We start from the raw sequence: 14,476 nt of genomic DNA, 5'->3' as shown, positions 1-14,476 counted from the left end.
TGTAGTTTGAATGCACATTCCTGAGGGTGAAAATGCACAGGAAAGCACAAGGGTGTGTATGGGCAGGCCGAAAAGATGAACAAAAAAAAAAAAACAAAACAAATAGCCTTAAAGTGTTACTGCCCTTTAAGTAGAAGGTCATTAGGCTACTTTTTCCTGAATAATTATTCCATTAGTTATGTCAGAGGTAGTTGGCTGCATCTATTGATTTTTAAATCATGCTAACTAGGTCACATTGCTTTAAGCCCAATAGCAGGCTTATGCATAACAGGTCATTTTCCACTCACACAAGTAGTAAATTGGAAACTTTTTACCTTTAGGTAAGAAGTGACATCAATAAAAAAAAGTCAACAGACATAGAACATTTTCCAAGTTAATGAAACCGTAACAAATAAATATTACATTTTGATTTAATCACAAGAACACAGTTAACTTAGCTTCAAAATGCTGGCAAACATACCCATCTCTAAGGCCTCATGCACACTGCAGCTGAAAAAATCCCATTTTACAGGACGTCTGACTTTTTTTCCTGTCCCTAAGTGCCCCTCTATGTTATGTTATGTGTCCATGTACACACAGGTTTTTAGTGGAGTTTAGAGGCAGGGGAGTTTAGGGGCAGAAATCTAAACACACCAAAATCGCATTCATGAGAGGAACGTCTCGGCAAAAAAACCTCACCTGATGAGCCTACACATGTGTAAGTCTAGGTTCACATCTATGCGGCTGCGCTTGATGCGTTTTTCAGACATGTTTTTCAGTGCGTTTTTAAACCTGTGTTTTTATACGTTTTTGCATTTATGTTTATGCTTTTTTTTTCTCTTTAAGCACACTGTATATAGCTGGTTGCTAAGGAGGGGGCCGGGAAGCCAGCCGATGCGTCATTAACAACCGTTAAAATGAGTTATCAGCTGTCAGCGAGGTTCCACGCTGAAAGCTGAATGTAAAAAACAACAAATTGCCAGCAAAAAAATTGCGCAAAAAAAAAGGCGTGGGGTTCCACCCAAGGTCCATACCAGGCCGCATGCCCTCAACATGGGGGGGGGGGTGGGTGTTGATGAGGATAAGGGCCTCCTCCTGACAACCCTGGCCAGTGGTTGTCGGGGTCTGCGGGCGGGGGGCTTATCGGAATCTGGAAGTCCCCGTTAACAAGGGGGCCCCCAGATCCCTGCCCCCCCTACCCATTCCCCCCAAAAAATTGTGAAATGTTAATGTAGCAGTACCGCCGTAGGGGCTGCTAAGTGATGACAGCTTCAGGACAAGACCGGCTTTTTTCATTTTTTAGTGGGTAACCGTCGGCGAGGAAGAAGACAGCGGCGGCAAGGAAGAAGACAGCTCCGCGAGAGAAGGCGGCACTGGGAGATGATGATTCTGGGAGAAGATGCCTCTGGGCTTGTTATTTAATAAAGGACTTGTCAAAAACCGGCTTTTGTATTTTGTTAACATTTCACAGTTTTTTTGGTGAATAGGTAGGGGGTACGATGTACCCGATACCCATTCACATAGGGGGGGGCGTTATCTGGGGTCCCCCTTGTTACTGGGGGCTTCCAGATTCCGATAAGCCCCCTGCCCGCAGACCCTGACAACCACCGATCAGGGTTGTCGGGAAGAGGCCCTTGTCCTCATCAACATGGGAGCAAGGTGCTTTGGGGTGAGGGGCGCAAATTCGCCCCAAAGCACCCACCCCCCCATGTTGAGGGCATGCGGCCTGGTATGGTTCAGGAGTAGTGGGGGGGAGGCGCTTGCTCGTCCCCTCCCTTTCCTGACCTACCAGACTGCATGCTTGGATAAGGGTCTGGTATGGATTTTGGGGAAGATCCCACGTCGTTTTTTTTTGTGAATTTTTTTGCCGGCAATTTTTTGTTTTTTACATTCAGCTTTCAGTGGGGAACCCCGCTGATAGCTGATGACTCATCGGTTGTTAAAGACGCGGCGGCTGGTTTCCTGGCCCCCTGCTTAGCAACCAGCTATATACAGTGTTAAAACAAAAACCACAAAACACATCAAAAATCGCATCACAAACACAACACTTGCATTTCTGGTGCGATTCCATTGCAATTTATTACCTACAAGTCACAGGAAAAAAGTCCCTGATGCTTTACCCTTTACTGACCCTTTACGAAAACGCACCGGCCGCAAAACGTATAGATGTGAACTTGTACCATAGGAAGCCATGTTAAATGGCCTGTATTGCATTTCTGCAAACTGCTAAATGCACTAAAAAATGCATAGGTGTGAACCTAGGGTAAGCCCCCGTTCACATTGACTGCGTCTTTGAAATCACACAACTTCATCATCACATGAATGCAAAGCAGCATGTCAGTGCGACTTTGGGTGCGACTTGGAAGACATCTGTGTGGCTTCATGCACACATGTTTATGCAAGTCTCACCAGAAATCGCTAAAAGTAGTGCTACTCTTTCAAATCAGTGAGGCACCGCAAAGTTGGTGCCACACCTATTTGAACGGTGCGATTGCCGGCAATAGGCTGCGACTTGTCATGCGATTTGACCTGTCAAATTGCATGACAAGTCGTTCCCGTGTGAACGGGGGCTAAATGCGCCCAAACGCTAGACAGGTTTAGCGATTCAGCATTTATTAATTTCAGATTAACGTAATGTTTTGGTCGATGAAATGAATAAACGCCCAAACACAGCTACCCTCTCAGATACAAAGCATAACAGAATATTAGATTACATTGACCACAGTAAAATTAGTTGATGTGTGTTTTACCCTTAAAAAATGAACCTAGCACCAGATAGCATTTTTTTAAAAAATTTTTATTAGTATTTAACATATCAATTAGGACACACATCGTTACATATATTTACATTTATCAAATGAAAATAATCCTCATCAACATCAAATATCTCCCCTCCCCAGACAAAAAAAAATTATAAATAAATACATTCCCCTCCTCTCGCTATCCCCCCCTCCCCAAAATGCTTTGAGCTCTTAGTGCATTACATCACCCCTTTGACAATATCCCCTATTTATTCATTCCCCTTCAAAAAATCTTCATTACACCTCTACAGAAAAAAAGAAAAAAGTGAAAAATTAGGAGGCCTCTATGAGCCAAATCAATACCACTCCAAACCCCCCCCCAAAAAAAGGGGAAAAAAATTATAATGCCGCGTACACACGAGCGGAATGTCCGACAGAAAGAGTCAGACGGAAGCTATATTCCGATCGTGTGTATGCCTCATTGGACTTTTTTTTTTTCGAAAATTCTGATGGACCTAGAAATGGAACATGTTCTAAATATTTCCGATGGAACCAATTCCTATCAGGAAACCCGCTCGTCTATTGCTGTTCCGACGGCCCAAAAACGACGCATGCTCTGAAGCAAGTACGAGACGGAAGCTATTGGCTACTGGCTATTGAACTTCCTTTTTCTAGTCCCGTCGTACATGTTGTACGTCACCGCGTTCTGGACGGTCAGACTTTGGTGTTACCGTGTGTAGGCAAGACCACTTGAGCGGAATTCCGTCAGAGGAACCTTCAGAGTTTATTCCGACGGCAAAACCGGTCGTGTGTACAGGGCATAAGATATATATGAGGCTTCTATGAGCCATATTACCGTCTTACCTGCCTAAAGTGAGTACATACCTCCCTCTCATTCCCTATAGCACGGCTAACCCTACTACCCTCCCTCCTCGGTGTCCCCACTTTCCAACCCTTCCCCCCTCTATATTCTACCACCTCTCTTGTTCCCCAATCCCCTAATCTATATAATCTCTCCTTGGGGATAGTATCAAATTCCACCAGTCAAAAATCACATGTTACGTTCTGTACCCCTACTCATATGCACATGGAGAGAAGAAAGAGGACAGAGGGAGAAAAAAAAAAAAAAAAAAAAAAGATTCCCCCTCCCAGGGGCACTTTGCATCCAAACCCGGAGACCAGCCAGCGCCATATATTAATTACTCTACCCAATCTCTGCAGTATTCCCATCCTGCCCATATTCCCTTAAATTTATCTTTTTTGTCTTTAACTGCATGCACCCATCTTTCGGCCTCCATTATTAGGTTGACCTCTCTCTTCCATTCCAACAGTGTTGGGCATCTAGTCTGTTTCCATAGCCTGGGTATTAATAGTTTGGCTGCATTCAACAAATGTGGAGTGATACTTCTCTTATAGGATCTAATAGGCATCGGGGTCCCATGGAATAAAACATTTTGAGGCGTCAGTTCCATGGGTCCGGAGGTTAACCTCTCGACCCATGGAGCAATCGCCTCCCAAGATACCCTGATCCTGGGGCATGACCACCATAGGTGGAGAAAGGTCCCCTTTTGTCCACACCCCCTCCAGCATCTGGCATCCGCACCGGATAGCCTTAAATCTGACTGGGTTTAGAACAGGGTGGATTTGATTTAAATCACGATTTAAATCATTAGTAAAAAGGCTTGATTTAAATCATAATTTTAAAGCGCAATTGTAATCTCTGTCCTGCAGCAACTCCTCCTCTGACCCACTGGTGACTCACCGACAGTCCCATTCACTTTAATGGCATGGCTGGTGATGCGGCAGTAACATAACAAAGTGAAGGATGTGGCAGCAGTAGGTGAGTGGATGACCGCTGACAGGCGCTGCCATGATGGTTCTGAAATGACAGGTGCTCTTTAAATGTAAGGACTTATTCTTCCTGGTAGTTAGAATCTTTAGTATTTGCAAACAAAGTGAAGGTGTCCTATTTAGAATAATAAGCTGTCAGGTTAGTAAAACAGCAATATCAGAACCAATTCAATCATAGTTTGTAGTGTACATAGATTTGCAAAACAATGGGATAAAGGAATATTCCTTGAACTTTGTTTTATCTCATGGTTACTGTGAATTTGTCTGAATACATCAATACAATGCATGTTATCTCAGCTTGCAGAGCTTGGATTCATTGAATGAGTTTACCAAAAATGTAAATATTGCAGAATATACAGCCTCCTGCTACATAACTAAGCTCCAGAGCCTAGCTCTGAGGAAGGGGGTGTGCCCCCCGAAACGCGTTAGTGTACCCTGTGTTCTGTGTATGTCCATGCACTGTGTTTCATGGCCTTTTGTCAGTTGAATTTTGTGAGTACCCAAAAATTTCTTCTTATTAAATTATCTCTGGTAATGCACTAGGTGTGCGTGCCTTCCATTCCTGTTTTTCTCATAACTAAGCTCAACTTCATGCTGAATAAACTAAATTATTATTGTATCTTAAATAGAAAACTATCTTTAACTGCCTGCCGCACGCTCACTGTCATATGATGGCCGGACAGCGCGGCTCTCGTTCTGGGCGGGCGTCATATGACGTCTGTCCAATTAAACAGGGCATGCGCGCGATCGTGTGCACGCAGCCCTGTACTGTTGGTGACGGCGTGTCACGGAGACACCAGTCATCACTGAGGGGGGTGAACAGCCATTGGGCATGGCTGTTTACCATGTAACGGTTGATCACAGTTGGTACCTCCCAACTGTGCATGGTGCAAGAGCGTGACCGTGAGCGAGCTGCGCGTGCACGTCGGTGGCAGCGTGTTCCCGGGAACACTGCTTGTCACCAACGCTGGTAAACAGCCATTGGCCGGCGGCTGTTTACCACATGATCAGTTGTGATCCTTCCACAGCCGATCATTAAATGTAAACACAGAGCGGTAACGAGATGTTACCGGGTTCTCCTCCTCACACACCGATCATGTGTGAGAGGCAGATTGGGGTAACATCTCGTTACAGCTTACAGTGTACACCAATTACACTGATTGTCCCCCCCAATAAAGAGGACCTGTCACCACCCATTAAAGTACCTGTCACAGCCCATATGAGTACCCGAGTACCTGTCACAGTTCATCTGAGTACCCGAGTACCTGTCACAGTCCATCTGAGTACCTGTCACAGTTCATCTGAGTACCTGTCACAGTTCATCTGAGTACCTGTTACAGTTCATCTGAGCACCCGAGTACCTGTCACAGTCCATCTGAGTACCTGAGTACCTGTCACAGTCAATCTGAGTACCGAGTACCTGTCATGATCCATCTGAGTACCTGTCACAGTTCATCTGAGTACCTGTCACAGTCCATCTGAATACCCGAATACCTGTCACCAGCCCATCAGAGTACCTGAGTACCTGTCACCAGCCCATCAGAGTACCCGAGTACCTATCTGCAGCTCATCAAGTTACCCCAGTACCTGTCTCCAGCACATCAGAGTACCCGAGTACCTATCTGCAGCCGATGCCTCATAAAATATATACGTTGGGGTCAGGGGCGTTGCTAGGTGGCAAAAAGACCAGGGGCTTCAGCCCGAAGTCCAAAAACCGGGGGGGGGGGGGCGCGGCGCAGCTTTTTTTTGGGCTGCGTGGTGGCTTTGTGTGACTTACCATTGCCTATCAATGCTGACCAGTAAACACACCTGCCTGACAATGACCTATATACACTGACCTGCCTGACCTACATACACTGACCTACATACACTGACCTGCCTGACCTACATACACTGACCTCCTGACCTATATACACTGACCTACATACACTGACCTGCCTGACCTGCATACACTGACCTACATACACTGACCTGCCTGACCTATATACACTGACCTACATACACTGACCTGCCTGACCTGCATACACTGACCTGCATACACTGACCTGCATACACTGACCTATATACACTAACCACTGACCTGCATACACTGACCTATAGACACTGACCTGTATACACTGACCTATATACACTGACCTATATACACTGACCTACATACACTGACCTGTATACACTGACCTACATACACTGACCTGCATACACTGACCTACATACACTGAGCTGTATACACTGACCTACATACACTGACCTGCATACACTGACCTGTATACACTGACCTACATACACTGACCACTGACCTATATACACTGACCACTATACACGCATTGCGTGTCTGACCTACCTCAGCCGTGGTGTGCGGTCACAGCAGGCAGTCAGTCACTTGTTGTCACCGTCAGAGAGGAGGAGAGGAGAGGAAAGCCGCCTGCCCGAGGGGGGATGTAGCGTTCCCGCCTTCTGGAGCCTGCAGGCTAAGATGGACGTCACGTCACACGTCCCGCTCCAGAAGGCGGAGCTGTGGCACTCGGGGACCTACTCGGCTACTTTCGGCCGCTATGGCACTCGGGGACTCGACTACGTTCGGCCGCACTCGGCCCGCACTCACAATCAGATCGGTCCTGGCACCGGCGCTCGGGGCTGACAATGGAATGCAGCATTCCATAGACTCGGGGCTTTTTGGGGTCATGTTCGGGGCTTCAGCCTCCCCTAGCCACCCCCTCCCTACGCCCCTGGTTGGGGTGTTTGATTCCCAAAATGGGGTCATTTTGTGGGTAATTCCATTGTCCTGGTGCTCAAGGACCTTTAAAATTGTGATAGGTAGGAATGAAATGAGATGTGTAATTTATGCTCCTAGAACGTCTGAAGGTACTACTTCAATATTGGGCCTCTGTATGTGACCAGGCTGTGTAAAAGTCTCACACACGTGGTATCGCCATACTCAGGATAAGTAGCAGAACGTGTTTTGGGGTGTAATTTTTGCTATATACATGCTATGTGTTCAAAATATCTTCTAAATTGACATCTTTGTGTAAAAAAAAAATGCGTTTTCATTTTTTTTCCATATTTTCCAAAAACTTCTGGAAAAAAATTAACCGTTTAAAAGACTCATTATGTCTCATAGATTATACGTTGGGGTGTTTGATTTCCAAAATGGGGTAATTTTGTGGGCAATTCAATTGTCCTGGTACTCCAGGGCCTTCAAAAGTGTAATAGGTGGTTGAGAAATGAGATGTGTAATTTATGCTCGTAGAATGCCTGAAGGTGCTACTTCAGTGTTGGGCCTTTGTATGTGGCCAGGCTGTGTAAAAGTCTCACACATGTGGTATCGCCATACTCGGGAAGAGTAGCAGAATGTATTTTGGGGTGTAGTCTGTTGTATGCATATGCTCTGTGAGAGAAATAACCTGTTAATATGACAATTTTGTAAAAAAAAATATATATATCTTCATTTCATTTTGCAAAGAATTGTGGGAAAAAATGGCAACTTAAAAAAACTCACCATGCTACTTAATACCTTGGAATGTCTACTTTCTAAAAATGGGTCATTTGGTGGGTATTTGTGCTTTCCTGACTTGTTAGTGTGTCAAGAAATGAGACAGGCCTTCAGTACATCAGGTGTGATCAGATGTAATCAATTTTCAGTGATTGGCACCGTAGTTTGTAGACTCTATAACTTTCACAAAGACCAAATAATATACACTAATTTGGGTTATTTTTACCAAAGATATGTAACAGTATATATTTTGGCCAAAATGTATGAAGAAAAATTACTCATTAAACTTTTATGACAGAAACAAAGAAAAAGGCATTTTTTTCACAAAATTTTGTCTTTTTTTATTTATAGCACAAAAAAAAAAAAAAAAAAACACTAGTGATTAAATACCACCAAAAGAAAGCTCTATTTGTGTGAAAAAAGGACACAAATTTCATATGGGTACAGTGTTGCATGACTGAGTAATTGTCATTCAAAGTGTGAGAGCGTTGAAAGCTGAAAATTGGTCTGGGCAGGAAGGGGGTGTAAGTGCCCCGTATTGAGGTGGTTAAATAGATTTTTACTCCAAAAGCATTTTAATTAAAATAAATTTGATAAAAATAAAAAAAATTTGATGTAGATAAAGAAAAATCCAATTTAAATAAAAAAAATAATTGATTTTTATCCACCCTGGTTTAGAATTCCATTTTTTAATGCTTGATATTATTTTATAAACAAACTCTTAATCTGAACACAAGTAAGCCTACATAAGTAAACCTGAACACAAGTAAGCCGACCCACCAAACGATTTGTAATTCAGGTCAGCCAGTCTTACAATTCAGGCACCCCTGCCAAACAACACAGACAGGTTCTCAGCCATCATTGCAGTGGAGCATGACAGCTTGGTCCAGGATATACTCAAGTGGAGGGAGGAGCCTGGTAATGGCTCTGTGCACGGCGTGAGGATCCTGAGAACCCTCTCCCTGCAGCTGAGAGGAATGATCGGCCTGATGAGAAGGTGTAGGTAGCTTCCCTCCCCGCCCCCCCTGCTCATCACTCACTGAGCTGTCTTGTGGTGTAAGCCAGAGGAAGTTTGTACCTGCGTCTGACTGCATCCCCCCCCCCCCACCCCTCCGGAGTCGGATGGGCTAGAAGGCTCATCAAGGACGGGGGGTTAGGAGAACTGGAAAACCGCGGAGATCGGAGCACTTCGGAAGCGACGGCAGCAGGGAAAACGGTGCGCTGCTGGGGGCTGTTTCAAGTCCCCAGCGGTGTTGCCGGCCGCGGAGAGCGGAGGAACCAGCTGAAGTGCACCGGGGAATTTCGGAGGAGAGAACCAGGAAGGTGGGTGAGTGGAGCAAGGAGCAGCGGCAGCGGACACTGAAGAGCTGAGAGCAGAGAACAGCTGAGACTTCAGCGGGTCAGACAGACCTGGGCAGATTGATAACATCAGAGACAGCACCTGAACGTTCGCAGCATCAGAGAGCAGCAACAAGCAGTAGTGAGCGTCCCTTTTTGTCCCAACTTCAACAACAACTAAAAGATAAGTACCGTATTTTTTTTTTTTTTTTCCCTCTTTTGGCTTTTTTCTATTGCAATTGTCTTGAAGTGAACAGGCAAAGGAAAAGTAATAGAACAAAAGAAAGGGAAAGGGAAAGAACACATTGAAATAAAATGAAATAAAATGGAATGAAAAGCGAAAGTAAATGAAAGTAAATGAAGGCGAAAGAGCTGAAAAAGTAGAATCAAGTGAGCTAAGAAAAACAATAAAAACAGGGGGGGAACAGGGGAAAAGGAGAAGGTGAAAGAGAGACAAGCCAGCGGAAGAGTTGTCTCCCAGCCCCCACCTGCTTGCTGCTGCTGCTGCTGCAGTATCTCCCTTTCTTGTGATTTTTTTTTTTTTTTTTTTTTTGTCTTTTTTTTTGTTTTTGTTTTTTGCAAATGGTATTAACTATAGGCTCGATAGTACAAACTATAGAATAAGAAGAAATTTCATAGTAACAAAATGTGGAACATATAAGCTCATACTGGAACTATACTGCTGAATATATAAATCATCTTGCTGAATACTTGAATTAGATTGCATTATATCGCTAAAACATTTGAATTATTTTGCTGAGCACCTGGGCCCTCATGCACACGGGCTGTTGGGAGAACGTTGTGAAAACGCCAGTGTCTTTGCAGTGACTTTTTTTTTTTTTTTTAACTTTTTTCAGCGTTTTTGCAATAGCGTTTTTTGAGCGTTTTTGAGCGTTTTTTTTTTTTTTTTTTTCTCCTCTTTTGGCTCTTTTCTATTGCAATTGTCTTGAAGTGAACAAGCAAAGGAAAAGTAATAGAACAAAAGAAAGGGAAAGGGAAAGATCACATTGCAATAAAATGAAATAAATGGAATGAAAAGTGAAAGTAAATGAAAGTAAATGAAGGCGAAAGAGCTGAAAAAGTAGAATCAAGTGAGCTAAGAAAAACAATAAAAACAGGGGGGGGGGGAACAGGGGAGAAGAGAAGGAGAAGGTGAAAGAAAGACAAGCCAACGGAAGAGTTGTCTCCCAGCCCCCACCTGCTTGCTGCTGCTGCTGCAGTATCTCCCTTTCTTGTGAATTGGATACTTGAATTAGATTGCATTATATCGCTAAAACATATGAATTATTTTGCTGAGCACCTGGGCCCTCATGCACACGGGCTGTTAGAAAAGCGCTGTGAAGACGCCGGTGTCTTTGCAGTGACTTTTTTTAACTTTTTTCAGCATTTTTGCAATAGCGTTTTTGAGCGTTTTTTTTTTTTTTTTTTGCAGCTTAGGAACGCCTATGCCACTTGCGGCTCAGAGACGCCTAGGTGGGCGTGAGGCCATGGACTGACATAGACAGGCCTTTTTGAGCTGCAGAAAGGGCTCAGAAAAGCAGCTGTGGAGACGTCCGTGTGCATGGGGACTTAATACTATGGTTTAAACAATTGAACAGCACCAAGGAATGCTTAATGTACTTAAGGTAGTAACATAACTTCTGGAAAACGGGGACTACTCATATCTCATTAATTATTTCTATTATTGGATTGTGGGGAGGATGCCGGGTAGGAGAACGGAACAAAAGAAATATTAGTAAAAATAAGTCAATTTAAGAAGGCTGGGAGATTTTTTCATCATTAAGAGACCCCAATCAAGGGGTATTCTGGAAGGCAGCTTCGAAGATCTTATAAATCCAGCCATAGAAACAAACATGAAGGGGAAAACAACAAGAAGTGCGGGAGCAATACCGAAATCACCTAGGACCAGCCTAGGCCCAAGTCCAGGCCCTATGAACAGGTATATACAGCAAGGAATCGGAGAAGGAGAGAAACAAGTGGGTTCAAAGGGCAGACAAATAGATACAAAAGAGAAGGACAACAAGGATAAAAAAGGCCAGTATAAAGTACAAACAGAAACCAGCCACCTCTCAGAACCCAGAATGGAGCCAGAAATGGGAGAGGAAGACAGAGGAAAGGAGGAAGGACAACAAGGGCCACAGTTGCCAACAAAACAGGATATGGAAAAAATGTTCGCGGCACTAGAGAATTCCCTAAAAGCAGAGATGTCAACACTCCATAAAGATATGGGATATATGTTAAACAGAGTGGAAGAAGTAGAGATCAAAGTAGACCTACATCAAAAAAACATAAAGGAACTGGAAGACGAAATAAAGAAATTAAAACGGGAACAACAGGAACAATCATATAAAATAGAAGAGCAAGAAAATAGAGATAAAAAGAAAAACTTGAGAATACGTGGGTTACCGGAAACAGAACAAGCAGAAAATCTAATAGAAAAAATGAACAATCTCTTCAACCAAATCTTGGGAAAGGAAACAACTAACTCAATAGGAATAGAAAGTGTCTTTCGAGTAAAAAAACCTCAAAGGTTCGCAAGGGAAACACCTAGAGATGTAATCGTACGCTTTGAAAAATGGGAAGAAAAAAACAGATCTGGATAAACCTAAAGAGGAAAACACAAATAGAGTTTGCGGGAGGTAAATTACAAATATTTCAAGATTTATCTCAAGAAACGTTGAAAAGACGACGGATACTAAAGCCATTATTAGAAATCCTCCGGGAGCAAGAAATTCAATACAACTGGGGTTTTCCAGCATGTCTAATAGCAAGGAAAAACGGAATAAGTGCGAGGCTAAGACATGTGGAGGAGATTCCGGACTTTTGCAACAAACTAGAAATCCCCTCCCCAGAACTGGAAAAATACGCAAATAGTCAGGAGCGAATAACGGCAGGAGATGACCTGCAGTGGCAAGTAAATTCAAGGATCAGACATCAAGATGTGGACTCTCGAGGAAATTAATATCTGAGAAAATACCACACAACGGTGCAAGGGGCCTTAGAGTGGAAAGGGGGGGGGGGGCCTGGGGTTGATGGGATGGGAAAAAAGGAAAGTGAAAGGATTGGTAAAACACAACAAAAATGCAGGGAGAGGGAAACGGGGACTCACGAAGTGGACAGGGGGTCGCCCTATTAGTGCTTAGGCAGGGGGGGAATAGGGTGTCTTACAGAGCTCCGCCTCACAATAAATAGAGCAGAGGGGGCAGAGCGTGCCCCACAAAACAAAGTAAAACGCTCTCAGCTCTAGAGAATATGGGGGTAAAAAACCCATATCAGAAAAAAGGGAGGGGGAGGGTGGGAGGAGGGAAAAGGGAGGGAAGGAGGGTGGGGAGGGAAAGGTCTGAGTCACATGAGTGGTTACATAGGCGCACCTATTTTGAGACAAGAGATGAGGAGACCCCGTGCGTCCGCTGGGTGTCCCCTCCATCCGGTCACCTAGGGGGACCGCGTGGGGGGGAGGGCCGGAGGACGGGCGGGGAAGAAAAGGCACAAGAATGGAAAACGTAAACAGCATAAAAATAATCTCTTACAATGTCCGAGGACTAAATTCCCCAGGGAAGAGAAACATCATTCTCCGAGAACTAGAAAAAAGTAAAGCAGAAATAATTTTCCTACAGGAGACGCATATAACCCAAAACTCAAATGCCAAAATTTATTCAAGAAACATACCAACATGGTATCAAGGAGACTCGCCAATAAGAAGGGCCAAAGGAGTAGCCATCGGTATAGGGAAAAATGTAAGTTTTCTAATAGATCAAAGGAAAATAGACCCGGAGGGTCGATATCTATTTATTACAGGAACTATACACGGGGTAAAATATACATTGGCCAATGTCTACTGTCCTAATAAGAACCCTAAAAAATATTTGATAGATATAATTAAAATACTAATGGAATTCAAGCAAGGAAAATTAATACTAGCTGGAGACTTCAACTTCAGCATGGATAATAAAATGGACAGTACCTCAAGAGTAAGGGACAAAGAGGTAAATCAACTAAAGAAATTAAAAAGAACATTATATGAACAGCAACTAATAGACCCTTGGAGAATTCAGCACCCCAGCACAAAGGACTACACATTCTACTCACCAGTACACAAAATTTACTCCAGATTGGATTACATCATGGTCGAACATAGAAACTTGGAAGAAATAGAAGAAACAAAAATAGGCATAATAACCGCCTCAGATCACAGCCCAGTAACCTTGAGAATGAAAATAAAAGGAGAAGTCCTTGAAAGGGGTCCATGGAGAATCAACGAAACTTTATTAGAAGACAGTGAGACCGAAAAAAGCATCATAGAAGAAATTAAAAGATATTTTGAGGAAAACGATACACCAGAGGTATCGAAAGCAACAATATGGGAGGCGCATAAATCTATTAGGGGCAAGTTAATAGCCATAGGGGCAAGAAAAAAACAGGAAAGGAAAACAAACATGCAACAAATAATTAAAGAAATTTATGAATTGGAACGAAAACATAAAAATCAAGTAAACAACAAAATCTTCGGCCTACTATCTCAAAAGAGAGAGCAATTAAAAGACTGGATGGAACAAGAAGAAAGGAAGGACTACAACAGAGTAGTACAAGAAAAATATAAATGGGGTAATAAACCAGGAAAATACCTAGCAAATCTGGTAAAAAAAAAGAAGTCTTTGAATTACATTGAGAAGATCAAAAATGAAAAAGGAGAAGTAAATAAAACTACAGATATAGCGATAACATTTCAAAAATACTTCAGCTCCCTTTATGCAATAAAAGGACAGGAAAGTTGGAAAGAAGCGAATACAAGAACAAAGAAGATACAAGAATATTTAAAAAAAGCAAACTTACCAAAACTAAAAATAGACCAACTAGAAGAATTGGAAAAAAATATTACGCATGAAGAGGTAAAACTGGCATTAAAGGAAACTCCCGTAGGAAAAAGCCCAGGACCAGACGGGTTTACGGTCAAATACTATAAAAAATTTGAAGAACAGCTGACTCCAAAACTATTAGAATATATGAATTCCTTTAGGGGAAGATGAAGAAATAAGAAGTGAATCGTTATTAGCTCATATTACAATACTACCAAAAG

This window comes from Aquarana catesbeiana, linkage group LG11 (assembly GCF_042186555.1).
Source record: "Aquarana catesbeiana isolate 2022-GZ linkage group LG11, ASM4218655v1, whole genome shotgun sequence".
NCBI classification, from domain to species: Eukaryota; Metazoa; Chordata; class Amphibia; order Anura; family Ranidae; genus Aquarana; species Aquarana catesbeiana.
The sequence above is the reverse complement of the archived record's forward strand: the minus strand, read 5'-3'. Positions refer to the sequence as shown.